Source organism: Pristis pectinata, chromosome 5 (genome assembly GCF_009764475.1).
Source record: "Pristis pectinata isolate sPriPec2 chromosome 5, sPriPec2.1.pri, whole genome shotgun sequence".
NCBI lineage: Eukaryota > Metazoa > Chordata > Chondrichthyes > Rhinopristiformes > Pristidae > Pristis > Pristis pectinata.
In genome coordinates this window covers 53,087,965-53,110,413 of record NC_067409.1, presented here as the reverse complement: position 1 = coordinate 53,110,413, position 22,449 = coordinate 53,087,965, and the positions used below count along the sequence as shown (strand labels likewise).

At 39.4% G+C, this 22,449-nt stretch overlaps 1 long non-coding RNA gene across 1 annotated transcript; it reads left to right on the top strand.

The window, feature by feature from the left end:
* The first annotated feature begins 1,968 nt into the window (after window positions 1-1,968).
* Window positions 1,969-20,597, top strand: LOC127570881 (uncharacterized). Its single transcript, XR_007956416.1, has 3 exons — window positions 1,969-2,155; window positions 5,364-5,468; window positions 20,499-20,597. It is a non-coding gene; the product is annotated as an uncharacterized LOC127570881 (long non-coding RNA).
* Window positions 20,598-22,449: the final 1,852 nt, after the last annotated feature.

Below are 22,449 nucleotides of genomic sequence, written 5' to 3'. Positions count from 1 at the left end.
ATTTAAAACGATTTGGATTCCACTTTTTTTAAAACAATCGAGACATTCTTGTAATTTTGCCAAAACGCCTTTACTTTTACAATTCACTACGCACTTGCGCCTTACGTATTTAAAAATAATGTTATGCAAACTTAGTACGTTCGCGTTATTGCTTCATGGGACGTTCCGATGTTGTGTTAATCTGAGGCTTTTGGGGCGAGGGGGAAAGGTGAATGTTTTAATTCCATTATTGCATTTGGCGGTTGACCAATTCGAGGAGAATCTTATTTTGGAAGTATTGCGGTTTGGCAGCGTCTCCACTCTGCCCGAGGCTTTTGGCAGGTGAGTGAGGTGGCGAACCCTTGTTCCATTTTATAAATAAGCAGACGGAAGGGAACGTTCCTATTACGCACACATGCGAATTATGACCAAGGAGCCTGGTCATATGCAAGAGACGTATGATGACGCAGGACGCAGGCACCACGAGGTTAACTTCCGGGTAGGATTCCAATTACAAATTTTAACCATAACTTTGTCGATAAGATTTTACATAAATTATTACATTGTGCAGATTTAATTTATGATTTAAAACTAGTCCAACAGAGTGATGAATAATGACTACATTTTGTAATAACTGGTCCGAGGAAGAAATAGTGTATGCTTGTATCAAGCGGTATAGTGTACTAGATTACCGTGGCAAGTATAACGCATGTTATTTTCTTTTTTTTAATGGTTGTAACGCGCGGTGTTCTTGATAAAATCGTCACATTTCAAAACCATCTTCAAGGGGATTTGTACTTTTTCTGCAGGAATATCCCATAACAACCTGTTTAATTGGTTTTACCATAGTGGCTTGATGAGTGATTGTTATTAATCATTTATTAAATAATTAATGCATTTAGTTGGTGCTTATTATATCAAACTATAAAATCTAATAAGTGTAAGTGTAACTACATAACTTTCCTTTGTCAATGTATTAAATGTGTAAAATAAACTACCAGATTTTTCAGCTCAAAACAACCGTAAAGAAGCACTGAAGAGGCGTTACTTAATAAAATCGGCAGTTTATTTTCCATAGGAATACCCGATGGAAAGACAAAAGAAAATTATCGATATTTCCAGTTATAGACATCATTTTTGTGATTGTCACAGGGTAAAATTCCAATACCACGTTAAAATGAGCTTTTAAAAGGTAATTTCCTCTTTACAAGTTCACAGATACTATTGGAGACAAAGAGGTACCCGCATTTAATTGAGTGGTTCAAATGACATCATAAATCGTGACCGTAACATTCCAGCGGTTTAAAACGGATTAATAAAACCAGATTGTTGTATCTTTGTTTCAAACATTTTGCAGATTTATTTCGCATTTTCTATATTCCATTGCCAACATCAGCATATCTGAAAAAGAAAGTTATGCAAAGTGGCACGCAATCATATTGTGAGCTGTATGTTACGTAATACTTGCAGAATAAGAATCCGTGGTCGATGTGTGATAAGTTCACTCTTGAAAGTGATATGCTACACTTCTGTTACCGTAAATTATTAAATATTAGTTCTCTATTAACTTATTTATGCAGTCCTTTCACAGCCCAAACAAAGTAAGTCCCCAAAGTGTTTTAGAGCAGCTGACTTTTGATCACAATTGTGATGTAGAACTGATTATAACATAGTTAATTGTAGATTAACTGAATGTTCTGTCAGCAATATTGATTCTTCGTGTAATATGGTCAAAAAACCAGCAAGCTAATGAATGGTTCACATGTCATTAGCTGTAAAAGTGAGATTTTAAGTTCATCGGAATTCCAAGATTGGATCAAAAGTAGAAAACTCTGGACGTATTCAAAGAGTTCAACTCTCTTATGAAAGGGACTTTATTTCAGTGGAGGCCTGACTTGCTGTGTGTGTTTGATTTTTGGTATGATATTTAAGATTCTAAGATTACTTTGATCCCTTGACCGTGCAATGTATTTTCCGACAGTAGATAAACGGTATTCCGAATCATTGTACGAGTTACTGAGTTTTTGGATGGGTTGTGGCGGTACGGTTGGCAGCAGGAACTCTACCTCCTGGAACTCTCATGTCTCCAACACAGGACCATATCCCTTCTCCAAGATTATCAAGGATTGCTTACAATTACTGCAGCATGATGGAGACATTCATGTGAAACTGTACAGTAAGAATATATTAATTATTCTAAAAACCGTTTTGCCACCAATAGAAAAGTGTACTTCCGGAAATCTTTTATCCATAAAAGTGTGAGTTGATCCGGCTAATATGAGTCACATAATCTGCTTACATTTCTAACAGAAATATTTAAGTGTTACGCAAATGTATTACAAATATTGAAACATTTATTCCCAGCCGAACTTTTTTTCAAAACTTTCACGTCCTGAATCAGCATTATCCCTTTCTTAGACCTGTTGACTAACTCATTCGAATGTATTCATGGGTCGTTTTAATGTAGTCTGGGCAATAACCTAAGGGACTTTTTTTACTTTTGTAGAAAGAGTGATATAATCTGGCACCATACTGTACGTCAAAAGAACAGTATTGCAAAATGGATTCTGGCAGCATACTGACGAAAATTAATGTGCTTAATCACTGGTGTTTTTAAGTAATAGAAATTGAATAAAACTCACTGCCAGCTATTTTGCTATCTTCCGCACCTCAAATTAACTATATTTTATAAAGGGAGTTAAAGATAAATATTTAATCCTTTATTTCCTTTCAGAAACTTCCATTTCAAAACTCATGGGTCACACCAATGTGTTTCTGAGTCGTTTAAAATGATTATTAAAAGGAACAAACCGACTATAGACTTCTGAAAAGCTGGAATGGATTTTATGCCACGAACCCAGAGTCTTCCATTAACACAATACTTTATTCCACTCTTCTACTTCCATTCTTTTTTTAAAAGTATTAATTATACTTTCCATGCCTTCCCACTTTCGCTGATGGAGGCAGATTATTATTGCATAATTCCAACAACGATCTAATTACAGTAATCCTCAGGCAACAAAACAATTTAATGACATCAAACCCTAGATCAAACTAATTTGAAAGTGAATGAGACCCCCAATTTCACAGAAATCAAGAACAAAAATGCTTCCCACCGCCCGGGTACGGTGGCAGAAATTTCTTCGACATCTACCTGCCATTGTAAGAACTGACTTCCCGCACGGTCCCGTGTTTCGGGACGGGACGGTGCGGGAAGTCGGTGTGGTGCATGAGCTAGCGCAGGCGACAGAAAGGCAGTCACACCGCATCAAATGACCCCCAATGTTAGATACCTGTACGTGACGCCTGTAGGCCCCGCTTTGTTAACTCTGAGGAAGGACAAACTTACGTCCTGTAGCAGCATCGTACAGTAATACAAATTATTAGTATTTCGAGGTGTACCAGGAATGAATCGAACAACCACTAATGACTATAATTGGCAAATAAAGTCGTGTTTTAATGCCAGATTGTCCGATTAGTGTACAGAAAATTTAAATGTTGCTCATCAGCGAGTCATGAAATTGATTTAAGACTTAAATTTTAAAGTAGAGCGATTGCAATGCATAGTTGATTAATTTCTGTTGAAACAGGTTAGCCGATTTCGTAGTTCTCTCTCCCACACATAAAACGAAATTGCAACACCTTGCAGGAGGCGAGGTTAACCGCACCAAGCTTTTCACAGGACCTGGGCACTCGGGTCCCGCCAGTACTATCTCCTGCGCGAGCACGACCACCGATTTCAAACGGAACTTGAGTTAAACTGAATCGGAATAATTAGGTCTTAATGAGCATTTGAAAAATAATCAGGGCATTTGTACCAAATAGCATTTTGTAGCTTGACACGATATTCTTTTATCCTGCGTGACACCAGCGTTTCTCGAGTTGATAGACATTTGTGGCGAACACATAACAGAATGCTATGCTTTCTATTAATTACCATACAAACTCTAGAACGCTTATTCTGAGCGGTTTATAAAATATCCTGAAATCCTCAGTTTTCTTTAAAGTTTCCCACATTGGATATTTCTCTACGTGATTCTGTCGAAATTTGATAAATCCCAACTAAGCAGACCCACCTTGTACAGCATTTGCGCATGGTTTGAGATATTGTGATCTTTAAAAGTAATGTAAAGATGCAGGAGGTACTTGAAAATAGGCCCTGCAATACTTGCTATATGTGAAAGGACCCTGGAAAACAAAAGAAAAGGATATGGTTAGTTGTGGCCAGGTAGTTCATTACATCAGTGCATTGAGAGCGTACCAAGGAAAACAATAACAGAATGTGGAATAAAGTGTAACAGCTACAGAAAAAGTGCAGTGCAGGCAGACAATAAAGTGCAGGGTCATAACGAGGTAGATTGTGAGGTCAAGAGTCCATCCTTATTAGGGGATCATTCAATTGTCTTACAACTGTAGGATAGAAGCTGTCCTTGAGTCTGGTGGTACGTGCTTTCAGGCTTTTGTATCTTCTGCCCAATGGGAGGGGGGAGAAGAGAGAATGTCTGGGGTGGGTGGGGTCTTTGATTATGTTGGCTGCTTTACCGAGGCATATATAAGAACGTAAACTGGAGTAGGTTAATCTGCCCCTCGACCCTGCTCCACCATTCAATAGATCGTGGCTGATCCAATCACAGTTTGAAAACCACTTTTCTACTTAACTAGTTGGGCTCACCTTGATTACAACCATTCTTTTGAATCATTTGATGGAACATAGTAGAAGCAGGGAAAATTGTTAATTGAAGTGAGAAGACTTAGTAGAAGCTCCGTTTTCCACCAGTTGTGTTATGAAGCTCCATTGATTTTTGCTTCAATCTTTGGGATGACTCTGCATCCCTGACGGCCCTGTTGAAGCTCTCTACTGCTGCAATGCTCTTTCCATCATAGAACCTCTGGACTGTCTTCCTTTTACAATGGTGAGATTCTTCTTGAAGGGGGTAATGTTATATTAATCATCCTAGACCCAGAGAAATTGGTTCTATTTAGGATGGATGAAGGAGTGGTGTGAAGTCCTGCACAGACAGAACTCTAATCTTTGTACTAAGAATCCAGATCTTGGTGTCACTATTGGCACTTGAAAATTTCCACAGGTGCTGGACCTATGAAGAAAACCTGCTGAAAATAGTCAGTAGGTCAGGCAGCATCTTTGGAAAGAGAGTTAACCTTTCAGGCTGTTCTGAAACAATTTGTAAAATTGTTGAATTCATTGTTAAGTCCTGAGCACTGCACTACGCCATGTTGGAAGATGAGATGTTGTTCCTTGAGCTTATGTTGGCGTGAGAGGGCAAATCAGAGCTCTGAGTGGGAAAGGGGTGGAGAAACCTCACCCTTGTCGAAGATGTTCTGCAAGTTGATCACTCGGTCTATCTTTTATTTCTCCAATGCAGGAGAGACTACATCATGAGCACCAAAGGCAATTGGAGGAGGTGCAAATGAATCACTACTTTACCTGGAAGGAGGGTTTGAATCCTTGGATGTTGGGAAGGCAAGAGGTAAAAGAGCAGGTGTTATTGTCTCTTACCATTGCATGGGAAGGTCCTGTGGGAAAGGGAGTAGGTGTTGGTAAAGTGGAAGAAAGAATCAGTGAAAGGGGAGAAAAGGGGAAATCAGGGTGGTGGCATCATTTTGAAAGTCGTGGAAATTACAGAGGATGATCTATTGAATATAGCAGCAAGTGGGGTGAGAAGTGAGAGCAGGGAAAACCTTTTCCTTGTTCTGAGTGTGAGGTGAGTGGGTGAGAACAGAAATGTGAGAAATGGTGCAGATGAGAGTCCTGTCAGTTTGGTGGGCAGGTGGAAACCATAAAAATGAAGACATTTTGGAAGCACTGGTGAGGAAGATGACCTCCTTGTACAACAAAGCAGCAATACACTTGTACCTCTTCCAACTGAAAATTTTGCATTTGATACTTGTGGTGTGGTCTCCTCTACATCAGAGAAATCAATTGCAAATCAGGTGACTGCTTTGCAGAAAACTTCTTTCCAGTCCACAAAGTGCCTCTGACCCTACCTTAATTCTCTGTTCCACTATCTTTCTGATCTCTTTACCTTTGGCATTCTGCACTATTCCAACAGTGCCTAACACAAAGTCAAGGAACTCATCTTCCACCTAGGGCATGACAACCCTTGGGAATCAATATTGAATTCAACAATTTTATGCAACCAGATTTCTTTTTTCTCCGTAGATGTTGTGGGATATTTTAGTTTCAATTGTTCTTTTGTTTCATTTCTCTTCTATCTCTAACTGCCAGTATTTAAAGTAACTGTTCCATGACATTATAGACATCAGACATGCCTTTTGTTCTCTCCACTCCTCCTCCCTTCATCAACTCAAAACGTTCTTGATTTTTCACTATTCTAGTTCTGATGATGAGTCATTGACCTGAAATGTTGCCTCTGTTTCTCTCTCCGCTCTTGGTCTCTGACCTGCTGAGTGCATCTGGCATTTTCTGCTTTTGTTTTGGATTTCCTGCATCTGCAGTTTTTTGCTCCAAAGTTTTTACTGCTTGGGTATGACAAACACATGCATGGCAACAATTCAAACAACCAAACAAACTCATGAACTAGTCCTGCCTGTCGAGATGTCTCTGGAGAATTGCTTTGGGTGACTGAATAGATTTTAGTATGTGGCACTTCAAGGCTTTTTTCTAGCATTTGAAGATTGCATTTCATAAATTTTTTTCTGTGAAAACCCAAAGTGTGCCAAAACAACATGCAGCCACTTCCCATGTTTAAATTTCCAGTGCATGTGAACAAATGTTCTAATTCAGTGCAGATGTACCCAGCGGCCACCCAGTGTACATACATAAAAACATAAATAGGAGCAGTAGTAGGAGTAGGTTGATCTGTCCCTCGACCCTACTCCACCATTCAATAGGATCATGGCTGATCTAATCACGGTCTCAAAATCATTTTTCTACCCTCTTCCCCTATCCCCTATGCAACAGTTATAGGCCTAGTAAAGTAAATTTAAGATGCTTCGAGGCTACTCAGTGCCTGGAGGCAATAAGAAGCATTAATTTCTGCTGAGCAGTTGCTAACATTAAAGTAGGAGTGGGGTAATACTGATTGTCAGTGAGGAAATGCTGACAGTGAACATGTACCATTTCAGTGAACTCACATATTGCACAACAGCAGTAGGATCAGACAGATACTTATCCACTTAGCATCCTCTAGATTCCCCATTCCCCAGTAGTGAAGAATATGCTTCTGTTTCTGGCACAAGTGAAGAATATGTTTCTGTTTTGAAGAATTGCAGCAGAAGCTGGCTCTGTGTTACAATACATAATGTATTTTAATGAGCAACCTAAGTGATGTACAAATTAAGCCTTGTCATCAGTTTCCTTCTTGAAGTGTTATGAACAAAAATGGCATTTTGTCTATGACCTCTCCAAGAGGCAATTTTAACCAGTATAAAAATCTATGCCTTTTGTAGAGGTTCAATGCTTTTCACTTTGATCTTCAGATTATATTGGTGAGAATGAGGCTATAGACCAAACTTCAAATTAACAATTAAATTGTTTACAAATTGTGAAAAACATTGTTTTCCTAAATGACCAATTTTTCCAGTGAAAATGATTTTTGCAGAATTTGTTGATTGCAATGTATATTTATGCCATTATAGTTCAGTTCTTTTCCATTTTATTACTTACTGCAGAGGCCCAATCAAGAATAAACATTGAATTAACTGCCCAACTGCAGAAGATATTTTGGAGCATATTCTTCTGGAGCAATCTCATGGGTTTGCTCAAATTCCAATGATTTTGATTAGCAAATGATATGCAGTCAAAGACTTAAAAATTCCAGCAATCAGAATGAAAGTATAAGAATTGACAAGTAGGGAGCTGAGTTTAATCAGGGCATCAACACATCCTATCTTCTAAGAGGATGTGGATTATGAAAAGAGAAACCCTGGACTTCTGGGTCAGGGATACGGAGACTAGTGACAGCGTGCCAAATTTAATTTGGGGTAGTTATTTCAGAAGGGATTAGGATCACCTTAAAGTCACCTTATCATTTTAGTATTACATAATATATTGCATTTATCCACTGAACCACTGGAACACTCCCATCAAGTAATTCTAAAGCAGTGTTGCATCTAGTTTTTTTAAAAAAATCTCTTAAAATGGTACTATAAGCATTTGTGTAAATTTGAAATTATGCCTTTTTAATGAGAGCAACGTCATGTGCATTTTTCATTGAAAACGCTAGAGTGCAATTAAACCTCTTTTAATGAAATTCATGCAGATGTGTGCTTTGGCCTGTAATTGCACACCAAAAAAAAGTGAATTGCACGATTTTGAAACTTGCCATTTATGAGATTTAATTTATTTGTGGATTGTTAAAATGAAAAAAAAGACATATTCTGTTTGTATTTTCAGTCTTTATTATCCAACAGTAGTAGGAGTAGTGACTTGTAGTGTTTTCTGGATCTGACTGTAATTCACAAACCCTGAATTATGAATATTTAGAAATTTAACTTCCTGCCATTTAATGTGCAATGACATCTAGTGGAACAAGAAGAAGTCCTCGTGGAAGTGGTTTGTGAAATCAATTTTAGTGTTTAGCAAAACAGAAATCTGTGAATTTTCACTGCAGATGCAGAGACTGCGGAATTACACACCATTAATTTGAACTATTGTACATAACTCTGTGCTCTGTAGGTAGGTACTAAAATGCAGAGCTATCCAGACAACTTTTAAAGAATTATTTTTCAAGAATGTGAAGACTTCATCGGGGATTATGATCACATATGCTAAACAAATTTATCTTTTACCAAGTATTTTTCCATGACTTAAAGAAATTATCTGCATCTGAACATGGTTTTATGAATATTAATTACCTTTGTCCAACCTCATCCAATAGACCAATCTGGTTACTTACAGGACAGAAATCAAACCTGGGAGCTTCTAGTCTTTACCAGGTTCTAATTGACATTATGAATAATTTACTTGTTAGTCATGATAATGGTGCAATAAACACTATGCACAATCAACCCATACTTACTCAGTAAAATAAAATGCTCACCCACTGACTCTTCATCCATTTGTCCAGCTTTATTCCCTAGGATTAGGTCTAGCACCACCCCATCCCTTGTAGAGCTTTCTACATACTACATGCCTGCATAAAAAGCTCTCTTGGATGCTTTTTTAAAATTCCACCCCACCTAATCCTTTCGCACTAGGACGATCCCAGTTAATATCAGAAAAGCTAAAATCCCTTCCTATTATTACCTTATTCCTCTTGCACTTCTCTGTGATTTGTCTGCATTTCTCTTCCTCTGTGTCCCACTAACTTAGAGGTAATGTTCCTTAATCTGCTACCTAACTTCCTAAATTCACTTCATCCTCATTTAGACCCACGTCATTGGCATTGACAGGTGGCATGACCGCTGGCTGTTCACCCTCCCCCTTGAGCATGCCCTGCAGCAGCTCTGAGACACCCATGGCCTGGCACCAAGGAGGCAACATACCATCTCATTCACAGCCACAAAAATACCTGTCTGCTCCCCGCATAATTGAATCCCCTATCACTGTGATTCTCCTTGTCTTTTTCCTCCCCTGGTTTGCAGCCAACCATGGTTCCACAAACTTGTTGAGGGGGATGGCTACAGTGACTCTACATTTACCTTCCTGGAACCTCTACTCTTCCTGGTGGTCACCCATTGCTTTTCCGTTTGTGCAGCTGTTGCTTGAGGTGTGACCAGGATGCCAAGTGTGCTATCCTCAGCATGGCCTCAGCATAGTCGATGTCCCATCCACAACGCCAGCTGTGCAATGCAGTTTGTCTGGACTATAGCTTGATGGCCAACCTCATTAGCCCACGTGGACCTAACCACAAGGCAACTTTTGACGACTGATGTCTAGGCCTCCGTTGCACCACAAGCAGCAAGGGGCCTACATCCGTGCATTGTATTGCTGCCATGAAAGCTCAGACTGCTGCCACTTGGCTTTCATGTTACAGTTTGCAAGGCAGATTACATGTTTGACAACTATCATTTGTCCTCCAGTAGAATTCTCAGGTGCTAAAGTATCACACCTGAGGAAGTGGCTGAGACATATGTGTCGTATGTAACAGTGGTTGTGAACAATTGTTGATAATTTAAGACTTTACTACTTTAAGGATGATATCTTGTGACTAACTGCGTTTTGGGTTGCAACATTGCATGGTGTGGAATTTCTCAGAAGCTGCCTGTCTCTGAGGAGCTAAGCCACAATCAGAAATTATTGTGTTTTTTTCTTTAGGTTTAATAAAATACCCTTAATGTTAGTTTGAATTGCTGACTTTTTTCAATGGCTTAAGAGAGACACATTGAGACATCCTATTAGAAGTGCTGTTTGATGGATTCTGTACCTGATTGCGACACTGAATATCAGGCATGATCCCTCCCAATTGAGTTAACACAGAACTGCACAGATACTTAGTGAGCTGTACCATTCAAATGAGATAGTACATGGTACAATAAATAAAGAAACCAAAGCCACTGGAATTCCTGTAACTTGCCCAAAGAAGGAACAATAAAAGAAAATGTTCACAGTGTGTTTTGAGCTGGCTATGTCAGATAAGCCAGAGCAGAAAGTAAGTTGCTTTCATATCTCATTAGTCAAAAAGGGAGAGAATTATTCCATACCATAAATGCCTCAAATGAGACTTTGAAGACTGCATCAGATACACAAGAATCACATTGACTGATACCAGTTCTTTACATGCATCCAGGAGCAGGGAGAATCCTTTGATACTTCGCTCAAGGAGCTAAGACTGTTAGCAGGTAATTGCATTTTTGCAGATTTCAAGACTTGACTCACTCATCAGAATCCTTTGAAAGCTGGGAGTCCAGCCAAAGGGAAAAGATACTACATGAGACAGAGTTAAGTTTAGAAAACGCAAGCAGACATGAAAAGCTAAGGAGCTATCCAAAGACAGGCTAGAAATGTTGGATGGCCTATAGCAGGGAATACTTGAAGTGAAGCATGAGACAAAAGGCAGAAAAGGGAAAGTACCATCAAGACTGATTTGCTATTGCAAGTATCATGGATCGAAACGTGCAGTTGAAAAAGGTGTGTGCAAAGCAGATTAGAAAACTATTTCTATTGGTATTGGTTTATTATTGTCACTTGTACCGAGGTACAGTGAAAAACTTGTCTTACAAACCGATCGTACAGGTCAATTCACTACACAGTGCAGTTACATTGAGTTAGTACAAAGTGCATTGATATAGTACAGGTAAAAACAATAACAGTACAGAGTTAAGTGTCACAGCTACAGAGAAAGTGCAGTGCAATAAGGTGCAAGGTCACAACAAGGTAGATCGTGAGGTCATAGTCCATCTCATTGTATAAGGGAACCGTTCAATAGTCTTATCACGGTGGGGTAGAAGCTGTCCTTAAGTCTGGTGGTACATGCCCTCAGGCTCCTGTATCTTCTACCCAATGGAAGAGGAGAGAAGAGAGAATGTCCTGGGTGGGTGGGGTCTTTGATTATGCTGGCTGCTTCACCAAGACAGCGAGAGGTAGAGACAGAGTCCAAGGAGGGGAGGCTGGTGTCCGTGATGCGCTGGGCTGTGTCCACAACTCTCTGCAGTTTCTTGCGGTCCTGGGCATAGCAGTTGCCGTACCAAGCCGTGATACATCCAGATAGGATGCTTTCTATGGTGCATTGGTAAAAGTTGGTGAGAGTCAAAGGGGACAAACCAAATTTCTTTAGCCTCCTGAGGAAGTAGAGGCTTAATGAAGAGGACATTGAAAGTCCATAGCTGGACTAGGTGAGACTTGTAGGGACAAAGGCAGGTTCAGATGCAGCATGGTGAAACATATTCTAATCTCCCAGCCATTGAGGAAGCTACTGGATAAGATGAAATAGTGCAATGCTAGAATTGAACGATTCAGAGAAGAGGGAAAGACTTAAACTTGAGAGGTAAATGGGCATTCAAGGTGACCTAATCTTCAGGGGTATAAGATCAATTGTTCCAAAAGGTCTAAAGGAATAACCTGAACAAATGTATTCACTCTTGGCATCTGGGAGTAAACAGTTGTCTCCAAGAGATAGAGAAAGCATGTGATGAATAAGGACTACGTGCAGAGATATGAGTCGTCTAGAAAGGAAGCAAATAAAAGAAACCCTTTATTCTCATTAAGTCCCAGACAGATACTGGGGAAAAGTCAGGTCAAATGTGCTTCACCTAGAAAGGAAAATTACCTGGTTGCAGCAAATTACTTATCAAAGTTTCTTGGAGATAAAATTTGTACAGAATACCCATTCACTGGCAGTCATTTGCAAGTTCAAAGAATGGTTTGCTTGTATGGCATCCCTGAGGTCCTGGCCACAAATAACAGGCACAGTTCACTGCAGACAACTTTATGTGGTTTTCTAATGACTGGCTGTTTGATCACCAGACAACATCATCTCATTTTCTATTGAGAAATGGAAATATAGAGAGTGTTGGTGAAGAGGGTTTGGAACTGCTGAAGGCCAAATCATCACAGTTAGACCCCTATTTTAGCACCCCAGCCTTCAGCAATGCCCTGATCCAAGGGATGATCAGTCTTGTACATCAATTCATGAGCAATGAGCTGGAATTCTACTACCAGAAACAGAGAAGCAGATGGAACTAGAAGTATGAATAAGTGTTGAAGTCACTGGAGGTGGCCAAAAGAGGAGGTGCATTATTGCAACAGAGGAGCCAAAGCCCTGGTACTGTTATGAGTTAGAGACATAGTAAAGATGTAGCCCATATCAGACTAACAGCACACATTGCCAAAGACAGACTGTGCCCTGATCATGTAAAGCAGTGCTGGAGGAGGGGTTTAAGGTGGGAGAGGGGAAAGTTCAAAGGAGATGTGCAGGGCAAGTTTTTTGCACACTGAGTGGTGGGTATCTGAAATGCGCTCCCAGGGGTGGTGGTGGAGGCAGATACGATAGAGGCTTTTAGATAGTCACATGAATATGCAGAGAATGGAGGAATATGGGCCATGTGCAGGCAGAAGGGATGTTAATTAGGTGTCATTAGCTTAATTAGTTCAGGACAACATTGTGCGCCAAAGGGCCTGTTCCTGTGCTATACTGTTCTATGTTCTAAGTCCACTGAAAAGGTTTTTATGACTGAGGAGGAAACACAGGATGTATTACTAACACTGCAAAGCCATAAAACCACTCAACAATAGGCCCTAATTGCACTGCAACCAGTTAGGATCAGACCTGGAAGGACAGTCCTTCGAATCAAGTATCTTGAGGACTTTGAGGTAAAATGAAGCAGATTGAGACAGTACAATTATTTTGATGTTTATTTTATTGTCTTTTTCAGTTTTAAAATAAGATCGTAATGTGTGGGTCATCTATGCGTTTAATAATAGTTGCTGTTTTAAAGTTGTGCCATTTTAAGGAGTGTAACGTGATTGCTCTCTGAGTGACAACATTGTGGAACTTGTCAGAAGCCATCTATTTCTGTTGAAGGAAGCCTTTATAAAAATAAAGTCTTGTAGTTTGAACTATAGTACTGGCTCTTTTTCCAATAAAGAGACAAAGACAATGAAGTTCAAATCCATCTTCTGAGGATAACATCTTCTATGGCTCCATCAGCCATTAGTTTTGCTGTTGTCTGCTGGCCAATTGCCACTAGTAATGGCATGATGTAGACTCGAACTGGGCCCAGTTAGGACCCCTGATAGTTACTGGGCCTAATCTGGAGGTGTGCACAGGCTATATGTTGTGATATACCAATGCCTTGCCAATATGCCACAGCACTGAAATCTTAAAGTAGATCTACAGTAAAACTACGATAATCTGCTATCTGACCACTTGGAAATTCCAATGGCTTGGTACCTGATTCATGAGGTAATGTTTGCTGTGTACCCTTTCAATTCACTGGGGCCCCATTCCCTGCGTTCCTTTCTGATTCAGTGGGGCCCTGGTCCCTACATTTCCTTCTGACTCATCGGGGCTCCATGTCCCACGTTCCTTTTGTACTGGGGTCACTGGGAAATTTATTACCATACTGTGCAACATCTACAAAAACAGTGAATTAAATTATGTTGGTATAACCAATCTTCAGGATAAACATTTGTTAACTTTCCCTAATATCCTCCTCTGTGGCTTGGTTTCAAATTGTATTTGTTGACACTCCTGTGAAGTGCCTTCAAAGGTCCACTGAAGAAGTTCTGGCCTCAACGTTCTGAAAAAATTGCCAAGATACCTCTGCTTCTTGCTGGCTGTCAATACTCTAAGGGAATATCTCTGACATTCAGAAACACTTTTAAAAACTTTAAAATAAAGGGAAAAATTAAAAATATTAAACTAAAGAAAAATAGATGTATTAGATGTGTCTAAAAATACCTTAAGGATCAGATCTTCTGCTGAACATTCAACCATCAAGCTTGTTGGTTGCCAGCCCTTGGACCAAACTTTTTTTTTTCAGCATGGCCCTAAGTTTTGTCTTTCATTGGTAAGCTTGTTCCCAGCTTATCAACAAGGCCCAGAGTAGCATAGGACCTCTTGATGCTCAACTGCAAGCTGTGCCTCCAGGACTGTATTGACAGCCAGTGAGCCCTCTGTCCCAGGCTCACCAAATGTCAAAGCTGCCACTGAACTTGAATGTCAATGTCTCTGACATGTATCAATTCAAAAATTCAAAAAGATGTAAAAATAATACTAAAAGTTTATTTTTCACAAAAATAAAATGCCTAAAAGCACTCATTAACAATCATATTAATTTAAATCAATTAATAAAAATAAAGAAAATAGTCTACTCACTGTACTGTGGACAGACAGACATTTTTCCCAATGGTTGTACTTGTTTCAGGTTTCATTTGGCACAGGTTCACCAGGTGGATTTCCCAGCCTAACAACTGGGAAATGTGAAGAAGTCTGCACTGCCCTGTTGGATTCCATGAGGAGTCTGCCAGTACAGAACAAGTCTCCTGGGGCTGACACTTAACTGGAGCAAAAGTCTGTGTTTGAGCCTGTGTTCAGTAGTCTCAAGTTTCTGCCTGGTTATTTGCTTAAAAGTCAGCAGATTTGAGTGAAAGATCAGCCATAATTTCCTTAGCGTAACTGCTGGGGAATTTCAGCAAGAAATAATAATGTCACTGGATCCCATATGGGAATTAATGGATTTGGCATCGTAAATCTGTTAACAAGTTCAGGATTTTTCACATCTTACCTCCCATGTGGAAATCCTGGGCTTACTTCCATTCACACAAGAAGATGCTGGTGGTTCTGTTTGGAATTATTGGCATTTATTAGCAAATTCCAGGCCATTATTACTATTTACAGAGTATAATAGAGCTATAGACCATTTATCTTAAGTGCACAGAAGGATGAGTATCCAGTGAGGTAGTGTCTCCGTTTTCAAATATTACTCCTTGTTCTTCGTGCTTTCATGCAGCTTCTGACTTTAATCCAACTTGATAATGTGCTGATTGAATTTCAGTGAATTACAAAATCATAACTAATCAGAGCCAGATGCATACTATAGAGTAGGAATTAATGCAATCTAGTAGGTTCCCACTTAATTCCTGATGTAAGACATTTCAGGAGAGAAAATCAAAGCTAGCAGCATCCATTTGGACTGTGTTAGGAACACTGGGACTTCACTTCTAGAAAGTACTTAGGAATTCCTAAGAGCCAGTTGTTCAGAATATTTGTGTCAATCTGGGATAGTCAGGATGCTCTTGCACTCACAAGGCTGTTCCAGGCATAAGGTGAGGCAAGGTTGGGTTAAATTAGAAAAGTGAGAAATGTCATAGTCACAGAGAGATACAGCATGGAAACAGGCTCTTCGGCTCATCAAGTCTGCACTGACCATCAACCACCAATACACTAATTCAATGTTAATCCCATTTTTTTATTCTTTCCACATTCTCTCCTCAGATTCTATCCCCCCAGATTCTATCAGTCACCTACACACCAGGGACGATTTACAGTGGCCCATTAATGTACCAACCTGCAACTGTTTGAGATGTGGGAGGAAACAGGAGCACCCAGAGGAAAACCCATGGTCACATGGTTTATGTGCAAACTCCATGCACAGAGCACTCTAGGTCAGGATTAAACCTTGGTCTCTGGCTCTGTGAGGCAGTGGTTCTACCAGCTATGTCACCATGCATATAAGATATTCTCATATCTCCAGAAATGAAATTCTCCCATTTGTTTTCAATTGGTTGCCTTGAAGATGAAGTTTCACGCACAATAATTATATTGAACACAATCAATGACAATATGATTAAATTAAAAACTTTGAATGCAATCAAATAAATAAACTATTTCATAATTTTTAAGTAATTCCTTCAGTAATATTTTCTCATAATTTTCTCAGCAGTGTAATATAGGTGTTAGGGGTTGTGGTCTCAGTGTTTAATCAGCATCAGAAATATTTTCTTTGTCAGACCAGAGTTATTAATTTTACTATCTATCTAAACAGGTTATTTTCATGTTGGAATTTACATTTCACGTGAACTTCACATTGAACCAGTGGTAGTCTCTATCTGGTCACAGTTTATGTAATTTTTTTTCATTTTTCATTCTCAGGATGTGGGTTCTGCTGGCAAAGGCAGTGTTTATTGGCCTTCACCAATTCCCCTTTGGGAGCCTAGTGCTGAGCTAACTTTCTGAACTCCTGCAGTCTGCCTGATGAAGATGCTCTCAGTATTCTGTTAGGTGTGGTATACCACGATCTTGCAACAATGACGTATCAGTAATATGTATTTCTAAGTTGGAATGGTATGTGACTGGTGGTTTCCTTGCAACTGTTGACTTCTTCTGGTTAAGTGGTGGCAGTCACAGGTTAAAAAGGTGCTCAAAGGAGACACAAGAGTCACTCAGGGTCCTGTCTCACCACAAACCCTCTCCCCTCTCCATTCTCAGTCCTGATGCAAGGTTTCAACCCAAAACATTGACAATTCCTTTCCCCCACAAATGCTGCTTGGCTCGCTGAGTTCCTCCAGCAGTTTGTTTGATGTAAAAGATGCTCAAGCCTTGCTTCTTGATGAGCCACTGCAGTGCATTGTGCAAATGGTATGCACTGCAGCAATATCACATGGGTAGTGGGATGAATTAATAATGAAAATGGTAGTGGAATGCTAATCAAATGGACTGCATTGTTTGGATGGTATTGAGTTTCATTGCACTCATCCAGGAATGTGAAAAGTGTTACATAATACTCCTGATGATGCAAAGTGGTGCAAAGGCTTTGGGAAATCACTTTAAGAATATTGCTTTTGCAACTATTGTATTTATGTATCTGGGTCACCTCTGGTTTATGGTGAACCCCAGGAATTTCTTAAAAAGTCCTGCAATGATTTGCTTCCAGTCCAGTTTAGTGGGCTCAAGAGGTGGCTGAGAAGTGCTATGCAAGAGCAGCAGACTCTGTTACTGGAGGAGCAATTGGTTTTGGAAGGTTGGTACTTGCATTCATGTTATGATGCTTCTGCTCTTTACACATGGCGTCTGTGTTCTCCTGTTTTAATGACCAAGGTGCTCCTTTTCCATGATGGGCCAGAGGTTTCCACGGGTGGTGAGAATGCTACCCTCCTTCAAAGAAATTTTGAGAATATCTTTGAAGCATTTTCCCTTTCGCTTGGAAATCTCTTGCCAGAGCTCAGATGCTCATTTCAAGAGCCTTTTAACATGCCCTACACTCGTGTGGCCTGCCAAATGTTGAGTGTGATCAGAGTTTTGATGCTGGGGATGTTGGCCTGGAAGTGGACATTCACATTGGTTCACCTATCCTGCCAATGAATCTGGAGAATTTTGCAGAGACAATGTTGATGCTTTCCAGTGCTTTGACCTTCTTCAAGAATGGAAATAAATATCTTTAATTGGAAATGCTACAAGTTCCTTGATAAATAATTTTAAAAGCTGGAAAATTAGCTGCTCTGCACACTGTGCTCTGATCTCCATGTCCAGTTCTTTCGTAAGTGTTTTTGTTGAACCTTGCTTTGAAAAATTTGCCTTATTTTTTTGAAGCTTCAGGTTTGTCATTGTAGGTGCTCTCCCTCTTCCTTGTATTGTCCCTATATTAAAGCAAAGATTTGCTCATTGATCAAAAGTATATATTTCCAGGATTTTGATACTCTGAAATAACATACCTCCCTCATGCTTCCTTTGACCTAAATTCTTCAGGGTTCAACAATGTAAGTTGAATTCATGTGATCATTATTTCCTTGTTTACCTATTCTCTTTTTCTCTGCTTTTCAGCCAGAACAAGTGGCTTGTTTCAGTAACTTGCTGTGCTGCCCCAGCATTGTTGTCTTTGTTAGTTCCTTTAGCCTTTGTTTTCTTGGTCACTGGGAATAATGTTCAATATGTCGGCATTTCCAGAGTATAATCAATGCCAAACCTTAATGGAGGAAGAAATATTTTTTCACTCTTTCTTCACTGCCTAACTGAGACATCTTAAAGAAAAATCTTAATAATTGAGGAGACCAGCATTCTAAATTGGTGCCCAGTAAAGGTTAGTGGCGATGTTTCAGCATTGTGAGCTATTGGATTAGTTTTTAAGATCCGGAGACCTTCTCAAGCCCATTTCAGTTCATTATTTGACTAGCACCTACAGTTGGATTAGGCACCAACAGCATTGATATTCTTGTAAAACAGGAACAGCTCTCATCTCCCAGCACCATCTGTCATTTCTCAGAGTTCCTGGCAGACATTCAGCACAATCTAGCAGACATACCTGTTGACAGATCTAATTTTTGTTCTTTGGATGAAAAAAGCATTAATGTAATTGAGTGAGTCATTATAAGGTCAAGAAGGTACAATCCTCCACCAACTTGTCCTGCAGTCAAAGTTTCCACTCTGGATTATTGTTCTTTGTTGAAACTTCATGAAAAGCAGGCACTGCACTTTCCTCACAATTTTGGTAAGACACCGTAGAATAGCAATACAAGTCTCAGCTAGTAATAAGGGGCTCTTCCCTGTGTTTGTGAAGCCAAAACAGGAGTGCAGTAGATAATCCACATCCCCTCTAGGGTGATCACATTTTCAGGGTGTGGTAACACACCTTTACTGCTTTCTTATGGGGCCCACTTCAACTCAACTGGGTATATTGACTTCAGGTCTGACACCAAAGGACACAAAGTGATGGGAACTGTTGGCATAAGAGGTTTCAAGTTCTGCTTTAGGCCAGTGCTTACTGTTATTTGCTCAGTATGTGCATGTGTGCGTGTGTGTTGTTTGTTGGGGGTATGGTAAAGGGCTAGGAGGAATGTCACCTGGCAACAGTATAGTTAGTTTCACCTGAAATACAATTCATGGTTGAAGAGCTTGTGTCACTGACTATCGACTGTTGATGAATGGTGGAGAAGACTTGAAGGGCTGCATGATCTATTCCTGCTCCTGTTTCTTATGGCCTTTGTTCACACTTGAATAGCAGCATACTGAGCAAGTCATTGGAAGGTCTGCAGTACCTATATAGTAGGAACCTTTTCCTTATCATCTACTTGTAGAAGCAGGTGGAAAAAGGTTAGGGAAGAAAACACAGAAATGTAAAATTTGCATTATGGAATGGCTGCTCATGAGAGAATGATTCAACTACTTTCAAAGTGACAATGAACATAAAAACATAAGAAATAGGAGCAAGGGGAGGTCTTCAGTCTTTTGATCCTTCTCCACTGGCCATTAAGATCATGACTAATGTTCTACCTTAGTGCCATTTTGCAGCACCGGCCCCATAACGCATGATTTGCTTAATGCACAGAAATCTATTGATCACTATCTTGACTGAGCCTTGACAGCCCTCCAGGGTAAAGACTCACCACTATCTGACTGAAAAAAAATTCTCTTCATCTCATTTCTAAGTGGTCCTTATTCTGAAACTGTGCCCCCTTGTTCTACACTAGTCAAAAGCCCTCTTGTTCTACGCTAGTCAAACAGGAAAAATATATTCCCTGCATCTAGTCCTTTAAAATTTTTGTTTGTTTCAAAGAGATCTCTTTACATTCTTCTAAACTTTAGAGAATATCGGCCTACTAAATCTCTCCTCATACAGCATCTTAGAAACCAGTTTAGTGAATCTTTGTTTTATCCCCCACGTGGCAAATATATCCATTTGTGGGTAAAGATTTCAATACTGCACATGATACCCTGGGTGTGGTATCACCAAGGTCCTATATACAGTAAGAGATTACCAGATGAACAGAGGATCAGAAACTCAATCTGCACTCTCCACCAGTCAAAGCCCTAATATTCTGTTTCCTCTGATTGTTTGTCCTCTTCAGTTGAAACCCAGAGCCTTCCCTCCACCACATACTGCTACTTCCCTCTGGGTCCACAGATCTGTTTCCCTGCTGCTACTTACCGGTCAGTAGTCATGTGTGAGGCAGAAGTTTGACTAAATGATTTAAGATGAGGGACTACAATAAGATTGAAAATGACTCCCACTCTATAAACTTGCTAGATTCTTGGGCAATCAGGTTTCTGAGAATCCAATCCACAACTCTCCCCACCCCATCGAAATTTGAGCCTGCATGTCTCACAAGTCCAGATGAAGGATCTTCACCTGAAATATCGACTGCCTATCTCCCTCCACAGATACTGCCTGGCCTGCTGAGTTCCTCCAGCATTTTGTTTGTAGCTCCAGATTCCAGCATCTGCACTCTCTTGTGTCTCCTGTCTTACTTTTTAGTCGAGCAAGAAGATGGAAGAAACAAAGCTATGATGTGCCCTAGAAAACAGATTGACTTGAAGAGCTTGGGGTGACTTGAGTTCATAATTAAAAGGCTTGTTGTTGACTTCATCCTGCAACATGTGACATTGAAATAAAAGCTACTACTGCAGGCAAAATGATAGAAATATTCTGTAATTCTGGCTCTGTAACTTTTTGGGGAAAATAAATCACATTTCTTGTATGAAACAGTTATCACATAGAATTTATTATGCTCTGGATGTAACTCAATTATCTACAGAATCATGTGTAAAACCAAAATCAAAATTGATTCAAGATGCCAACGTATAATGTTTTAGTGATCTTAATATGTCCCTGGATGAAGTGAATAAGTGTGTTTAAATGTAGTAGTTAGTGTTCATTTGGATCATCATATGATTTAAAATATTACACGTGAGCACTGTATGGTATTTCCCAATCCTTCCTTATTTCAACAGATTTTTTCTATATATTTGCAATTTAGAAGCATGCTGTCAATTTAAACGTATGGAATTTCTCCCACTTGACATCCTGATGCCTTCTTGTACTAAGTAATGAATGGGCAGCATTACTCTCAGCACATTTTCTGCAAATGTGGTGTTGCAACAAACGAACATCATAATATTATTCCAATTACTATTCTATCAAGTTGGCTCCAGCTCTCAAACGATGCTTTTAAAACGTAAAAATGGGCATAAAGAAGTAATCATGTAGATATTTCTTTTCATGTTCTGTCCAATGTCTTTTTTCCCTTTTTTGTTTCATGTCAAGGGACAGTATAAAGGCACTGACCTTTTGTTTGAAGCTTTGTCTCTGCTTTCTTTTCTCCTTCTGATCTCTATGGACCATATGCCCATGGTACCTAAGAAGCTTGGCAGGTGTGGCACCTTGTTGAATACCTAGATATCTCCACTTACGCTTATACTGTATCTAGATACTAGATATCAGACTTAGGATTAAGTAACATTAGAGCAATACAGTTCCTTATTAAAGGATTCACAAAATAAAATGTACAATTTATCATCACCCTGAAGTTACCAGGTTTCTGTAAAACAAAATCTGAAATAAAAGAATAATATTGATAATTGTAGTGAGTTTTAGATGTGCAAAAGAGGCCAGTAAAACACTTACCTGCACCCACTTACAACTTAAAAACAATCAGTTTTTGTATAAGAGCTGTTAAAATGGCTGAGATATCATGTTTTTTATCGCCAGAAAATCACTATAATGAATTTACTGAAACTTGATAAAACAATCGATGGAGACTAACGTTATCTTTCATTCTTTACATAGATCTGATTTTAAAGCATTAATGCCTGGTTTAATATTGTGTCTTATTTCTTGCCATATATCAGACCTGGTTTTATGGCTTTGGGAAGATACCTAAATATCTGACTTGTGCTGCCAGGGTGTTAGACTCTCAGCTGGCAACATAGACTCATAAAATTCCCACCAAAACGAAATCCTTGGAGGGAGTGCAGCATTGATCTATCAGACAGTTCCCTGAATTCCAAGGGTTGCATTTTGAGGAGCTATTAATGCAACTAAGATTAAATGTTGACTTGAATTAAGTATTCATTTAGGAGAGAGGTTTTATTCAGGGAAATTGATTGGACAGGTGGAGGGGAACTATTTCGGCCGATAGGGAAAGTTGGAGCCAGACCTTTCAGTAGTGAGTTTAAAAAAATAAGATATAAATGTTTGGAATTCTCTTCCACAAACAGCAATTTATGCTTCGTCAATTAAGCATTTTAAATCTGAACTCAATAGATGTTAACTAAAATATGGGGAAAATGTAGGTATATTGAGTTAGGTCATTGATCCAATAAAATCTCATTG